The sequence below is a fragment of the Mustela lutreola genome, chromosome 13, assembly GCF_030435805.1.
Source record: "Mustela lutreola isolate mMusLut2 chromosome 13, mMusLut2.pri, whole genome shotgun sequence".
NCBI lineage: Eukaryota > Metazoa > Chordata > Mammalia > Carnivora > Mustelidae > Mustela > Mustela lutreola.
Genome location: NC_081302.1, coordinates 86211608 through 86226947, shown reverse-complemented (window position 1 = coordinate 86226947; position 15340 = coordinate 86211608). Strand labels below are relative to the sequence as shown.

Below are 15340 nucleotides of genomic sequence, written 5' to 3'. Positions count from 1 at the left end.
AAGGTCACAATGTAAATGTTCCTATAAAAGTTTCTATCTAACTTAACAAGATAATAGGAAAACTGTTACCTTTACAAAAGGCAGAAAGCAGTGAGGAAGATACGGAACTAGTATCCCTAGTATCTATCTGAATTTATGATATTAAACCATTTTTAAGATTATACACTTACCAAGGAACTAAAGGCTTTTAGACTTGGGATTACTAAAAACCAAGAGGAAATTTCTTTTCTTAGTAAAGACCTGTTTGATAAGTCATTTTTACTCTCAATTCATTTTTATCTGAGGACAAATACTAACCAAGGAAAGATGAGGGCAACCTGGAGCTAAAAATAGCCTCCAACTTGGCTCAGAGAGAAGGGCAGTGACCCTGAGGATCCCTTAATACAGGCAGAGAAGCAGAGGTTTCAGCTTCCACTATAAACTATTCACTAACATTCCACTAATTCAAAGCATGGGGACATTACTACATATATTCATGAAATCAGCAGTGCCAGTATCAGGAAGTATGTATGGTTAAGGAAACAGAAGGAAGGAACAATGTTTTAACAGACACTGACTAACCTGAGAGGAAATACTGACAACACCAGCAGTTCCTAGTCTCTGAACTTGATTCATCCTAGAAGCCAAAATTCAGGAAGCGTCATCCATGTTTTCTTTCACCCTCCTAGGAATACAAAAAAGTCAAATTTAGCCAGTGTCCACAACCAATAAAATGGCAGAAGTATTAAAGTTCTTAATAGTAATTTTCATTCAGGAAAGATTTTCCTTTGCATTCATTTTCTTGGAGAATATCAACAGACTTAAAATTCAGTTCAATTTTATGTTTTGGCTTAAACACCACTAAATCCTAAAAGTTTAGTCTCCCAAGTCTGCTAATAATTTTAAAATATTAAGAGCCTATTTTGCTAAATCTTTAGTTTTTATTTCTATAGGCAGGTCGTCTTTTCTGCATTGTTGATCCCTCAGCACACCACTGCTTGAAATCTTATAATCCAAAATTCTACACAGGATCCTGATCCCTACTCTAATCTGGATCATTTTATTGTTCTTGCTTGTACCAGGGCAGGGCACATAAATACATTTCCTGTATTCCATCAGAAAAAGATTTACTTGACCCCCAAAGACTAGAAACAACTACCCTAAATTAGTATTGCTTCCAAAACCCATTTGGATCTCAAATACACCTGAAAATTGGATGGAGTATGAACAGTCCCCTCCCCAAAATCTGTACGTAAAAAAATATGAACACAAACTCCTACATGTAATTTAAAGGGATTCCAAATAATCCAATGGGACCCATGGTCCCAGTTATAAAACTTTAATATTTTTTCAAATAAGGCATGCCAAAAACCACCAAAAAATTTATCTTTTCTATATTTCCACCCACAAGCAGCATTCTACTACGCAGGATCCTTGTTAGGTATCTGTCAGTAAAGTCATTAGGGCATTCGTAAGTTGGTTTAGTGCATATTTATACTTCTGTAATTTTACCATCTTTAGTAAAGTTATCGCAGACAAGAATGGAACGCATAAACCAAACTGTACAACTGAACTATTCCAAATACTATCTTCTCAACTTTTCAAAAATGTGAACCCACAATTTACAAAGCATTCGTTACCTATATTGAAACCTAGGAATGTAATCTCTAGAATTATCCAAGTTTAGTTGCCAATATTTAGTCTTTAAAAGGGTGGCTTAATATATGAATACTCAAAATCACTAGCTTTCTGTTTAAAGCGGTCTTACAAAGAAGTGACGAGGCTTATGGTACACTGGTCTGTCATAACCACTAACAATTACAGTGAGCCACTGCACATGAACATCCATTTCATGGTACTCCTAATTTGGACTTAAAGTCTGTAAAGTCCTAGAAAGTTGATACACAAAGACAGCTGATACATTTATTTTCTGATGCTGAAGAACAGCTGTCTTTATAAAGTGATACTGCTAAATACTGGGGGTGGGGAACACCAGCCAATAATTACATTAAAAAAAATTCTTAGTTGAAATCTTAAAGCACAACTGTAACAAGACTATGATACCACTTTGGATGAAATTGGTCCATTTTGGGGTGCCTGGGTGGCTCAGTGGGTTAAAAACTCAGGTCATGTTCCCGGGGTCCTGGGATCAAGCCCCACATCGGGCTCTCTGCTTAGCGGGGAACCTGCTTCCTCCTTTCTCTCTCTCTGCCTACTTGTGATCCCTCTGTCTATCTGTGTCAAATGAATACAAGTTCATGTTTGATTTTACCTTCCCATGCCAAAACACATGAATTGTTAAAAGTGAAAAAATGACTACTCTAACCATACCCTACGTCAGAAACATACAATATTTTCTAATGACTTTTCTTAAAGAACAAAACATTGAAGATATGGAAGGCCATTCTTAGAAATTACTAACAATGCACCTAACATTCTCCCCTCTTTGAGTTAGAGAAGGTATCCTTTTCCACTGAGTACACAATCCTTACATTACATATAATTTATATTACATAATATGTAGTAAATTACAATATATAAATTACAAGTAAATAAATTATAATAATATATAAATTACAATAGAAGTACATTCTAAGAAAGAAATTTATAAAATATAGATACTTAAGCAAGCATGGAGGCTCAAAATACTCTATAAAGGTGTTCAAATTAGTTTTACAGTAATTTACAAAAATTTGTTTAAAATAAATTGTAAATATCTATGAAACAGGAGTTTAGCAATGGCTCATGTTGAAAAGGCTTTGCCAGAAATCAATGTAAAAGGTTATGATTTCTTCTGAAGTAGATTCCGATGGTATCAAACCATAAAGGAGCCACGTTCTTTTATTGGCATGCTCTGCAGCGGGGTTGCCTTCTGAGGAGCTTATGTTCTGCAGTTTGAGGTATGGAGGCGGGAGGATATCCATATTATCAAACATTACCATCAGAGAGAACATATATAGAATAAAGCTCACAATCTAATACGATCCTTTGCTTTCATGACAAGGACAAAGACCGACTGCTAAATCAATAAACTGAACACTATTATTACAGGGAATTCACAACAGTGAAAATACGTAACACACTCCTAAGTGAAGTAATTTTATTTCAATGTTAACTAAAGATTCTCTTTAAGCAACAAAGAATATATCCTTGGGGCGCCTGGGTGACTCAGTCAGTTAGGCATCCAGCTCTTGATTTCAGCTCAGGTCATGATCTCAGGGTCCTGGGATGGAGCCCTGCATGAGGCTGCTCTCTCAGTGGGAAGCCTCCTTGAGCATTCTCTCCCTCCCCCTCTGCCTCTGCCCTTCCCCAGGCTTGTGAAAGCACATGCTCTCTTGCTCTAAAATAAATCTTTAAAAAATTAAAATACATCTTCAGCTTTGCGCAGTGGCAGTATCGTAGCCAATGAGGTTTATCCGAGGCGCGATTATTGCTAATTGAAAAATTAAAATACATCTTCAAAGAGTATAAGGAAATAGTGTCTAATTAAGTGAATAATATATCCAAAGAAATTAGGCCAAAAACTCAACGTCATCATCTCCCAAGGAAATGCATAAACACCCATGAAAGCAGATCTCTAAAACAATGGAAATACTACAAGTTCATCCTTTTTGATGTAATACATTTTCTTTTTTTTTTTTTTTTTTTTTTAAAGATTTATTTATTTATTTGACAGAGATTACAAGTAGGCAGAGAGGCAGGCAGAGAGAGAGAGAGGAGGAAGCAGGCTCCCTGCTGAGCAGAGAGCCCGATGCGGGACTCGATCCCAGGACCCTGAGATCATGACCTGAGCCGAAGGCAGCGGCTTAACCCACTGAGCCACCCAGGCGCCCCGATGTAATACATTTTCAACTGAAGACAATGTAACATTACATTTCCAGTTAACTGAACAGTTAGTTGGAAGTTAGAAAAACATTAAAAAAATTTCAACATTTTAAGTCTTCACCTCTTTTGGATTAAAAATAGGCAATAAGGGGCACCTGGGTGGATCAGTCTGTTGGGTGTCTGACTCTTGATTTCAGCTCGGGTTATGATATCAGGGTTGTGGAATCAAGCCCTGAATTGGGCTCTGTGCTCAGTGTGGAGTCTGTTTGTCTCTCTCCCTCTACTCTTCCCCGACTTGTGCTCTCTCTCTCAAATAAATAAAATCTTTAAAACAAACTGTCAGTTAAATACAGCAAAGTGGGCTTCGATTTTTTCAATCAAACCCATGTATCTTCTACCCACATTAGCATGCCAGACATCATAATAAATGCTCAATTACATAATTTCTATTTTCTAGCTGATATTTTACAAAAAGCAAAAGTCCATAACATGAACAATCTATTCTGCATTCCCAACATCTGGTTTTCCAAAATTCTAATCAAGATACCCATGTTTTTTTACATCAATAGGTTATACACAGATAAGTAAGTTTTACAACGGCTAGCAATGAAACCACACAACCTAGTTAGTGATGGTTGTTCCCCCCTTACCCATGGTTTCACCTTCTGTAGTTTCAGTTACCCAGTCAGCGGTCGTCCAGAGGCAAGAGATCCTCTTCTGATGTTTTGTCAGAAGGTCAATAAAAGCCTAATGCTACTTTACCATACCTACATTGTTTACCTCACTTCATCACATTTTATCACATTGGCACGTCACCAGAAAGGTAACAGAACAGTAAGACATTTTGAGAGTCACCACACTCATATAACTTTTATTACTGTATACTGTTATAATTGTTCTATTAATTAGTTATTGCTACTAATCTCCTCCTGTGCCTAATTTATAAATTAAAGTTTATCGTATTTATGTACACGCAAGAAAAAAACATATTTATAAGGTTTGGTACTATCCACAGCTCAGGCATCCACTGGGGCTCTCCAAAGGACTAGCAAGGAGGGTTTGAAACACAAATATACTTCACATAAAAAGCTATTCGAGGGGCGCCTGGGTGGCTCAGTGGTTAAGCCGCTGCCTTCGGCTCAGGTCATGATCTCAGGGTCCTGGGATCGAGTCCCGCATCGGGCTCTCTGCTCAGCAGGGAGCCTGCTTCCTCCTCTCTCTCTCTCTGCCTGCCTCTCTGCCTACTTGTGTTCTCTCTGTGTCAAATAAATAAATAAAATCTTTAAAAAAAAAAAAAAAAAAAAAAAAAAGCTATTCGAATATCCACAGAGTGTATGAAAAATTACTAGGGAAATGTGTATTAAAAACCATAACGACACACCTCTACATACTCACTGCAACAGCTAAAACAAACATAACTTGACAATACTGAGTGCTAGGAAGGATGCAGAGGCAAAACAGAAATCAGGTACACTGCTCATGGGAGTATAAAGTAGGACACACATTTTGGAAAATTGTTTGGCAGTTTCTGAGAAACATACACATCCCCTCCCCTATCCCTATAGACAACAATCCCACTCCCAGATATTTTCCCCAAGGAAAATGAAATGTGTGAATGACTTGTACAAGAATGTTCATAGCAGCTTAATCATAATAACCCTAAATTGGAATCGACCCCAAGAATACATCAATAGGATACTGGAAAAAAAATGTTGCATATTCATTTAGTGGTACACTATGCAGCAATAAGAGAGAACCAACTGCTGATATGCAACAACACAGATGAATCTCAAAAACACTATGTTGAATGAAAGAAGCGAGAGGCAAAGAGTATACATTCTATGATTCCATTTATATTTTTCAAAAACAATGCAAAACTAATCTGTGGTGACCAAAATAATACAGAGGTTGCTCTGATACAGGATGTACTGACTGGACAGGAGCCCCTGGTTTATGAAAAATGAGGCTGTCAAACCAAACCAAACTCACAAATTTAAGTGACAGGCTATTCCAAATTTTTAAAAAGCAGGATTGTAAGGTTAATTTTTTCCCAAGATTATTTAAGTCAGCTCTACACCCACCGTGGGGCTCAAACTCAGGACCCTGAGTTCAAGAATCACCTATTCCAGAGTCAGACAGGCACCCCAGGATTTTAAGTTTTTTTGGATTCAAGAATCAGAGAAAGATCAACTCAAAATTAAGAAATTTTTAAGTACATAAAATAAGGTCTCGTTTGAGTAAATAGGTAAGAATCATTTATAAATACTATTAAATAACACTGAAATCTAGGAAATACTAAAGAAAAAATAAAGATTTAGGTTTTTCAGCTTTATTGAGGACAACCAGGTTTTTCAGGAAAAGTTTACTGATATATATGATGTACATATAAATACACACATGCACATACTGTCTGTTTTTCTCCAAAGGTCAAACACTCATATGAAATCTAATGAAGTACAAATTAATGACTTATATCATACATAACTAATGACTTCTAAGAAAAGTTATAACTAAGTCAACTTCAAGGTCCCAGGCCTGTTTTTAGAATTAAATGATTCTTACCTAACAGACAATTCTTGGGGCCCTCTGACTTATAAGGGGTAGACTGTGAATTCTCTAAGGCAAAAGAACTCACACCACAGGTGCTTACTGCAGTTTGTTGAATCAGTGAGGAGGCTGTTTTTCCAAGTTCAACGTATCCAATGTATCAATCGTGTTTATACATAATGAAAAAAGCAGTGGAAATGCAGTTTACTTTTCACCATATACTTAAGCACATTAAAATAACAACTACTGTTACCCTACTTTGATGAATGAATGAATCAACTTAAAAAAAACACTTCTTGCAGAATCCACTGCATGGAGAAAGGTGAACTTCTTACACTGCTGGTGGGAATGCAAGCTGGTGCAGCCACTCTAGAACACAGTATGGAGGTTCCTCAGAAACTTGAAAACAGAGCTACCATACAACCCAGAAATTGCATTACTGGGTATTTACCCCAAAGATACAAAAGTAGTGATCCAAAGGGGTACCTGTACCCCAAATGTCTACAACAGCCAAACTATGGAAAGAGCCCAGATGTCTACTGACAGGTAAACGGACAAAGAAGATGTGGTGTACATATACAATGGAATATTACTCAGCCATCAAAAAAAAAAAAAAAAGGAATCTTGCCATTTGCAATGACATGGATGGAACTAGAGGGTATTACGAAAAGCGAAATAAGTGAATCAGAGAAAGATAATTATCAAATGATCTCACTGATATGTGGAATTTAAGAAACAAGGCAGAGGATCATAGGGGAAGAGAAGAAAAAATGAAACAGGATGAAACCAGAGAGGGAGACAAACCATAAGACTCTTAATCTTAGGAAACAAACTGAGGATTGCTGGAGTGAAGGGGGTGGGAGAGATGGGGTGGCCAGGTGATGGACACTGGGGAAATATGTGTTGTGGTGCATGCCAGGTGTTGTGCAAGACTGATAAATCACAGACCTATATCCCTGAAACAAATAATACATTATATGTTAATTTAAGAAATTAAAAAAAAAATACATATATATATATAGTAAAAAAAATTTTTTAAAAAGAATCCACTGCATGTGTTCAAATGCAGTAAATAATATGAAATGTTATATCAGGGAGAAATTAAACGTCGTGCGAGTATAATCTGAACTATCTGTTTTATCTATTTACATTTATTTAAATATAGGGTAGAAAACAGGTGCTAAACTAAATCAGTGATGAAAATATTTTGTCCTGGATACAAAATGCCAACATATGTTCTAAAAAAGGGATTGAAAAGTCTAAAAACAGAAGAGTTAAATATTTTGGTCTCTGTGGGGCTCAGTGGGTTGAGCCTCTGACTCTTGGTTTCAGCTCAGGTCATGATGTCAGAGTCCTAGGATTGAGCTCTGTGTCAGGATCAGCGCAGAGTCTGCTGGAGATTCTCTTCCTCTCCCTCTACCCATGCCCCTACCCATGCACATTCTCTAAATAAATGGATAAATAAAATCTTTTAAAAATTTTTGGTCACATTTTTAAAAATGTGCAAAATTTCCTGTTTGATTACCACTAGATTTGAGAAATTAGGTTGTAGAAACAACAGAAAACACAAAAACAAAGCATTAAAAAAAATTCATAAATCTCAATCCTCAAATGTTTTACACCTTCACATCATTTGTAAATGCAACATAGTCCCAATCAGCAAAAGCTCCAGATGCACTGCACTGTGTCTCATCAGAGCCCAAGAGGACTTCAGGCCTTCCCGTGGCAAGGAGCTGCAGGATCTAAATGGTGTGAACCTCAGAACTCTCTGCCATCCTTTTTATTTTTTTAATTAATTAATTTGAGAGAGAAAGAGCCAGCACAAGCAATGGGGAGAGCCAGAGGGAAAAGCGGACTCCCCACCAAGTAGGGAGCTAGATGTAGGGCTCTCGATCCCAGGACCCTGAGATCACCATCTGAGCTGAAGGAAGATGCTTAAACTGACTGAGCCACTCAGGGGCCCCCCTACAGTTCCTTTTTAAAACCATTAATGCTACTTATGCTATTTCCCATTTTCAGTCACCACCAGAGTTTGTTAAACATTTCCAGTAATTTTGCATTCATTACACTCAATTTTGAGACAAAACTGTGTGACATAAAACCTCATTTGGGTTCTGCTAATCACTTCCAATATGAACTTGGAAAAACAGCCTCCTGATTCAACAAACTGCAGTAAGCACCTGCGGTGTGAGTCCTTTTGCCTTAGAGAATTTACGGTCTACCCCTCATAAGTCAGAGGGCCCAAGAATTGTCTGTTATGTAAGAATCATTTAATTCTAAAAGAAATTTTAAATGAAAATGTTCACATACTAATAACACCACTACTGTAGCAGAATACAAAAGAATAAGCAGGCTTTTAAAGAGACTTCCCCATAAAAATTCTGGAATGGAAGGCACAAAATAGGGGGGCACATTCCTATTGAGAAAAAACAAAAAAAGCAAAAATAAAGTTAAAATAAATATGGAGTTCTAAAAAAAAAAAAAAAATACGGAGTTCTGACCATTCTAAATTATGTGTGATATTCTACTGAAAAATAAATTTCAAATGATAACAAGGTTAAAAACCAGACAAGTTTCTCATTTCCCAAGGGTCATTTCCTTCTTTCATTTCAGTGGGTTTGTAACTTGGAGGGCACACTGGTCCCCAAGCTTTCATCAACATCACATGTAGACATACTTTATGACCATTAATGCTACACCCATTTATTCTCTCACCCTTCTTTAGCTCTCTCTACTCTTATCTGTTTATATTATCAATAATCTTTAAAGACCAAGCCACGGTAACCTTTCACCTCTCCTTACTGGTCTAATTGGCTTGCCTGCTTTTTATTCTGGTTCTCTTTCAGTCAAGTCTCCATGAGTAGCTAAAATACTTTTCTTTTATTTTAAAAATTTTTTAAAAAGATTTTTGTTTATTTGACAGAGAGAGATCACAAGTAGGCAGAGAGGCAGAGGGAAGAGAGAGAGAGAGGGAAGCAGGCCCCCTGCTGAGCAGAGACTGATGCAGGACTCGATCCCAGGACCCTGAAATCATGACCTGAGCCAAAGGCAGAGGCTTAACCCACTGAGCCACCCAGGTGCCTGCTAAAATTCTTTTCTAATACATAAACTAGATCATGTCACTACCTGGCACAAGCCTTCATGATGGTATCTCATCAAGAAAAAAATCTCTTGGTGGCTCAGTCGGTTAAGCTGCTGCCTTGGGCTCAGGCCATGATTCCAGGGTCCTGGGATTGAGTCCCAAATCCAGCTCCTTGGTTGGCAGGGAGCCTGCTTCTCTCTCCGCTTCTGCCTCTCTCTCTGATAAATAAAATCTTAAAAAAAAAAAAAAAAAAAAAAATCTCAACTATTTACTAGGGCATACACTGGTGTACATCCTGCTTCTCAATGGGACAGTTCTGCCCCCAAGTGGGAGAAAATTAGTTGAAGGTAGGAGTAGGGAAAGGCAAAAATTTCTTTTAATGTATAAAAGCATAGATATAACAGATATATTTATAGTTCATAAACAGCTGAGTTAAAATTTCATGAGGGAGTCAAAAAATATCATGAGGGCCATGGGGGTGGCAATTAAGGGGGGAAAAAAGGGTTAAGCAACACCCTTGCCTTGTTCACTTAAGGCCCGCCACAAGAGACATTTTCCTACTCCGTGCTATAAATGATAAACTCAGTTTGAACTGGGTTCACCTTCAACACCTCCAACACTGCAAATCCCTTCCTTCTGATTATTCAGGGATCATTCAGCTCAAGCATCTCCTCAGAGACACCTCCCCTGACCATCCTAGCTAAAATGGACACATCTGTTTCCCTAGCCCAGCTGTATTCCCTCGGTTTTATTAGAAGAGTCAGTCAGAATAGTCCTAGTACTGCTACAGGATGTGCTCCATAAATATTTCTTAATAAGTCTAATAACTACAATATGTGGTGAAACAAAATAATGTTTATCCTCCAGTCATACCTTGGAGAGAGAACACTTCACGATTATGACAAATGGTGGAATAAATGACTTCTGACCAAGATTTCAGTTCTGCGAACAGCAAACTGCTCATTCAAGTCCTTGAGCAAACAATATACATAACTGTTTAAAGTTACTATATGAAGATATAATTTTTTAATTAAGAAAATCATTTCATCTTGCTATAAAGTCTTCAAACATACATAATAATTCACTGAATAAAATCCACAGTTCCTAGGGAATGTATACAAGTGTCTTTGCATTTTTTTTATTAATTCTAGCTGAGCTAATCTAAAATACAGTGTAGAGCCTCCATCCTTTTTGGTTTATGAATGACATATCTACCTCCCTCTAGTACTTCAAAATAATACAAGATCTAAAATTCAAAGTGCTATTGTAGTATGAACACCAAAGATGGGAATTCTTCTAGAAAAGTTTATGGTTCTTCTATTTTTGACACTCAAGAAATGAAATCCAAATTAAGTATTTGAGCACCACAACTTTTTTTTTTTTTTTTTAAGATTTTATTTATTTATTTGACAGAGAGAAATCACAAGTAGGCAGAGAGGCAGACAGAGAGAGAGAGAGGAGGAAGCAGGCTCCCTGCTGAGCAGAGAGCCCGATGCGGGACTCGATCCCAGGACCCTGAGATCATGACCTGAGCCGAAGGCAGCGGCTTAACCACTGAGCCACCCAGGCGCCCTGAGCACCACAACTTTATGCCCATTCCCATCACTGGAGAATCGTAGAAATTTTTTTTAAGTGAAAAATTTCCGAATTCAAGTCTAATGCCCTCCTCCCCTTCTCTATCACACAAAAAAAGCCATTATTATATTCACTATAATATCGCTCACAAGGCAAACTGTTAATGTTCACCATGTCTTTTTAAAAAATCTAACATACTGGGCACCTGGGTGGCTCATCCAACTCTCGGTTTGGGCTCGGGTCATGATTCCAGGGTTGTGAGATTAAGCCCCATATTGGGTTCCATGTTCAGCAAGGTATCTGCCCGAGATTCTCTCGCCCCTTCTGCCCTTACTTCCCCCCACCCCACACCACTCTCTCACTCTCCCTCTAAATAAACCTTTTTTTAAAAATCTGATCTATTGATAACTCTCTTAAAGACATTAATAGTTTTAATTAAACAGGCAACACTTAATGTAATCTAGTATTTAAAGCATAAGACTTTAGGTCTCTAATTCCCAGAATTTTTTTTTTAAAGATTTATTTATTTATTTATTTGACAGACAGAGAGAGATCACAAGTAGGCAGAGAGGCAGGCAGAGAGAGAGGGGGAAGCAGGCTCCCTGCTGAGCAGAAAGCCAGATGTGGGACTCCATCCCGGGACCCTGGGATCATGACCTGAGCTGAAGGCAGAGGCTTTAATCCACTGAGCCACCCAGGTGCCCCTCTAATTCCCAGAATTCTTATTAGCCAGCTTTAGACTTTAAAGCTCTTCCAAGTTCAATCATAGAATTTCTATTCTAAAACTTCTACCTATTACCTGCAACAGTCCCATCAGTTTTTATTAATTTCTGATCTTTACTGACTTTATGCATTTGGTTGGGGACTGCAGGGAATAAAGTTAAATTCTCATTGTCTTTAGTTAGGATAGGGAACATAAAAAAAAAAAACCCTTTAAAAATATACATACCCAGTGACCAATTGAACTGGTAGAAATTTTATCCTCTATATATATCCACATACATGCCCAAATACATACTTTAGAGCATATAAAGAGGAGAAGTGGTGGGTGGGGGGTGGGAGGGAGGGAGAGAACATACATTAATCACCGGCCAAAAAAGATCCATATAACATAACTAATAATGACCAAGCAACAGATGTAAAAACAATGGATCTCTCTCCCTCTCACATGTGCATTTACTTGAACAACCTCCAAAACTGAATATTGTGAGAAAATAAGTAAATGGCAAAAGTGTGTACAGTATCCTTGCATATGTATTAAGAATGTATACAAACACAGAATACAAATATTCTATGAGCACACAGAAACTTCTGGAAGCATACACAAGAAATTAGTAACAATGAATACACCTCAACAGAGAAGCTGGGCAACTGGAAGACACAACATGGAGAAATTTACTTGCACTACATAGCGTACTGTATTTTCACGTTTGCATACCAGATGCGTATTATTATTCAAATAATTTAAAAATATAGAGTAGTTTATGTATCAATAGTATTTGAAGGCTAGTTGATTTTTATTAGGTGTTAATGCTTTCCAAAGTACAACAGTGTGCTAAGGATTATTTCTAGATCTCAAACAAGTACTTGAATGATGACTGTACTATAGGGCTTACTTAGGTAATTCAAACTTAAGTTTGAAGAGTAAGGCAATAGGTGTTAGTCCACCTCTGGTTTCCATATTTCCTTGTGCTGACCACTGACCAAATATGAATGAAATGAATCTTTTGTAAATGTTCATTCCTTTAACAAGTTTGTTTCTATAACTAATGCACACAACTGCAGTATTAATGGATCAAACACCAGTACTCCAGTATGAGACTCAGCTCAAACCCTTCAGAATCAACCTAGTTCACCAAGCCCTTTAAAACCTACCTAAACCCCATCTACATAGATGGTTAGAAGGTATCATAGCCCCTAATCTATATAAGTTTTGCACTGGTGAACTATTTGTCTCATACTTTCACTTATTAATTATTGCTGATTTTGTTGACAACAAAATTCTTGAGCCAATATCTTTTCCTAAGCATCACAATTTTTCATGCAGAAAACACTTAGTAGATGTCACAAAAACCTGAAGCCTTCCATCCGGACTGCTATTCTATTCTTCGAAGTTGGTAGCACCAAAGTCACCTACCATCTGGTTAAGAACTAGTCATCTTTGTTTTCCCACATAACAGCCGCCCCCTACATCCAATTAACCACTAAGCCTTGACCACTTCATAGTTAATTAGGGTCTTGACTATTCCTTTCCAATCCAAGTAACATATAAAAACTGGTTTCCTTGCCTGCAGTCTGAGTTCCTACAAATGTACCCTTTCCAAAATGTAGTTAACTTTACTAATACAAACCTGACCACCACCATTCTCTGGCCAAAAAGTTCCAATATACCTTACCATGGAGTAAGATCTCATTAGTTTTCTATTCTCTTTCTGGATTACTACCAGCTTCGTGCACATTTATCAGTTCCCAGGCTTTGCTCATAATGGGTCTTCTTTGATTACACCTGCTCTCAAAGACAAGCTATAATGCATCTTGAAAATGATACTCAGGCACTTCTACCTTCCCGACTCCTTGGATATACTCATTAAGTAATTCTCTCCCTTTTATTCTGAATGGTCCTTAAATCTCCCTTGCCTAAACAAGAACACTCTCCTCATCCTTCCCAATTAGTTTATCTTCTACTCATTTCTCTTCTCCAAACTCTCTAGAATACTTAATTTTGGACAAACAGATCTCATATTTAGTAAGTGAAGTCACCCTAATATACTGAGCACTGCCACTGAGCTGAATACACAGCATACTATGTTTTTCCCCAGTGGGTAATGGAATACGTGATAACTTACTGCACATGATGCTCCAAGTCAAACACAACAAAACGATTTCTACTGAGGATTCCAAGACTTCTTTTATATTCACGTGTGCTTTCTGGAAATTTTCCTTTCTTCTCCCTGCCTCCCAAGTCATGTAAATGTGATCCAAGTCTCAAATTCAGAGGTGTTGCTCCTACTATGTCTACCATCCTCTTGTTTTCCCTTAGGCCTTTTCTTCACCACTGAACAGTAGCTACTGTACTGCATTCCAACCTCTGTCACCAGGGTTTGGAACTGCTCAACAACAGGAGCACCTTGTAACTACCCCATACTGGCTGCCCTAAGTCTTAAATGTAGCAAATACTTAAACAGAACTAATATTCCATTCAACAGTACCTACCATAGAATCAGTGATTCATGATCTATGACCACTTCTATTTTATACTCACCTATGCTCTTTCCAAACGTAACAATGATAAAATTCTTCACAATTCATTCATAGGCCCTATCCATTTAAAAAAAAAAAAAGATTTTTATTGACCAAATGCATGCATATATCCAATTACGACAGCAACAGTGCACATACATTAAATTAGCATTCTAATACCTAAGTTATTTTTAACTATGTGATAAAATTCTGGAAAACAAAAAACTCATCATAGTACTAGCACCCATGCTATTGTGTATGCGTATCTTCAAGCACTACTCCAAATAAAATAACGATTAAAGAACAAACAAGAAAGGAATAGTTGCTTTCATTTAATGATGATTCATCCAAAAGCACATATAATCCCAAAAAGCACTGAGACTCTACTGGGTATCGTTTTGCTGCATCTGTTCCATACAGCGACAGTTCAGATTGGAGCAGAAAAAAAGTGATCCTCCAGGAAGAATCCTGGGATGAGGAAGGGAGCTAAAGGCAGGATCATGAGCATGGGAAATTAATGAAATGGTAAAGATACTGAATGCTGGGGGAAAATTTTTATGAAAAACTTATACAAATTAGTTCAAACAGCAATTAGTGGTCTTAAACCAATTCTCTTTCCACACGACTGAAACAAAGAAAATTTAACTATGGTTCAAGTAAATACTAAAATACACTTAAGGGTGCCTGGGTGGCTCAGTCAGTTAAAATATGACTCTAGATCTCAGCTCAGGAATTGATCTCGGGGCTTTAAAAAAAAAAAACCCAAACCAAAAAACATACACACACACTCTTCTATTTCATACAGTACATATTAACTATAAAGAAAAAACTACATTAGAACTTTGGCTAACCTGAGTTGACTCAATTTATTTGTCCTCCATGTAGATGTTAGACAACATGTACCACTGTTAACATGTTGATTATTAACTAAAGTTTAACCATAATGTAAACTGGAAATTTTTAAAAACATTCACAAATACTGCACTTGGATATTTATCTCCCAATTTTTCAACAGCTCTGAAGTCAAGGAGGAAAAAAATGGCAAAACAGAAAATTGTTTTGTTTAGGTCCCAACTAAGTGGCATTCTCTTT

At 37.3% G+C, this 15340-nt stretch overlaps 1 protein-coding gene and 1 pseudogene across 2 annotated transcripts in view; one reads left to right on the top strand and one right to left on the bottom strand.

The window, feature by feature from the left end:
* Positions 1-561: 561 nt before the first annotated feature.
* Positions 562-15340, bottom strand: part of PSPC1 (paraspeckle component 1) — a 104949-nt gene continuing 90170 nt past the window's right edge. The window contains exons 10-11 of one of the 2 annotated variants that reach the window (XM_059144158.1): positions 14271-14326; positions 562-664 (exon numbers count right to left, since the gene is read on the bottom strand). The gene's annotated coding sequence lies outside the window, so the exon portion shown is untranslated. The remainder of the gene's footprint in view (positions 665-14270; positions 14327-15340) is intronic. The other variant, XM_059144159.1, reaches the window with a different exon arrangement.
* LOC131814256 (U4 spliceosomal RNA) lies at positions 3356-3478 on the top strand (annotated as a pseudogene).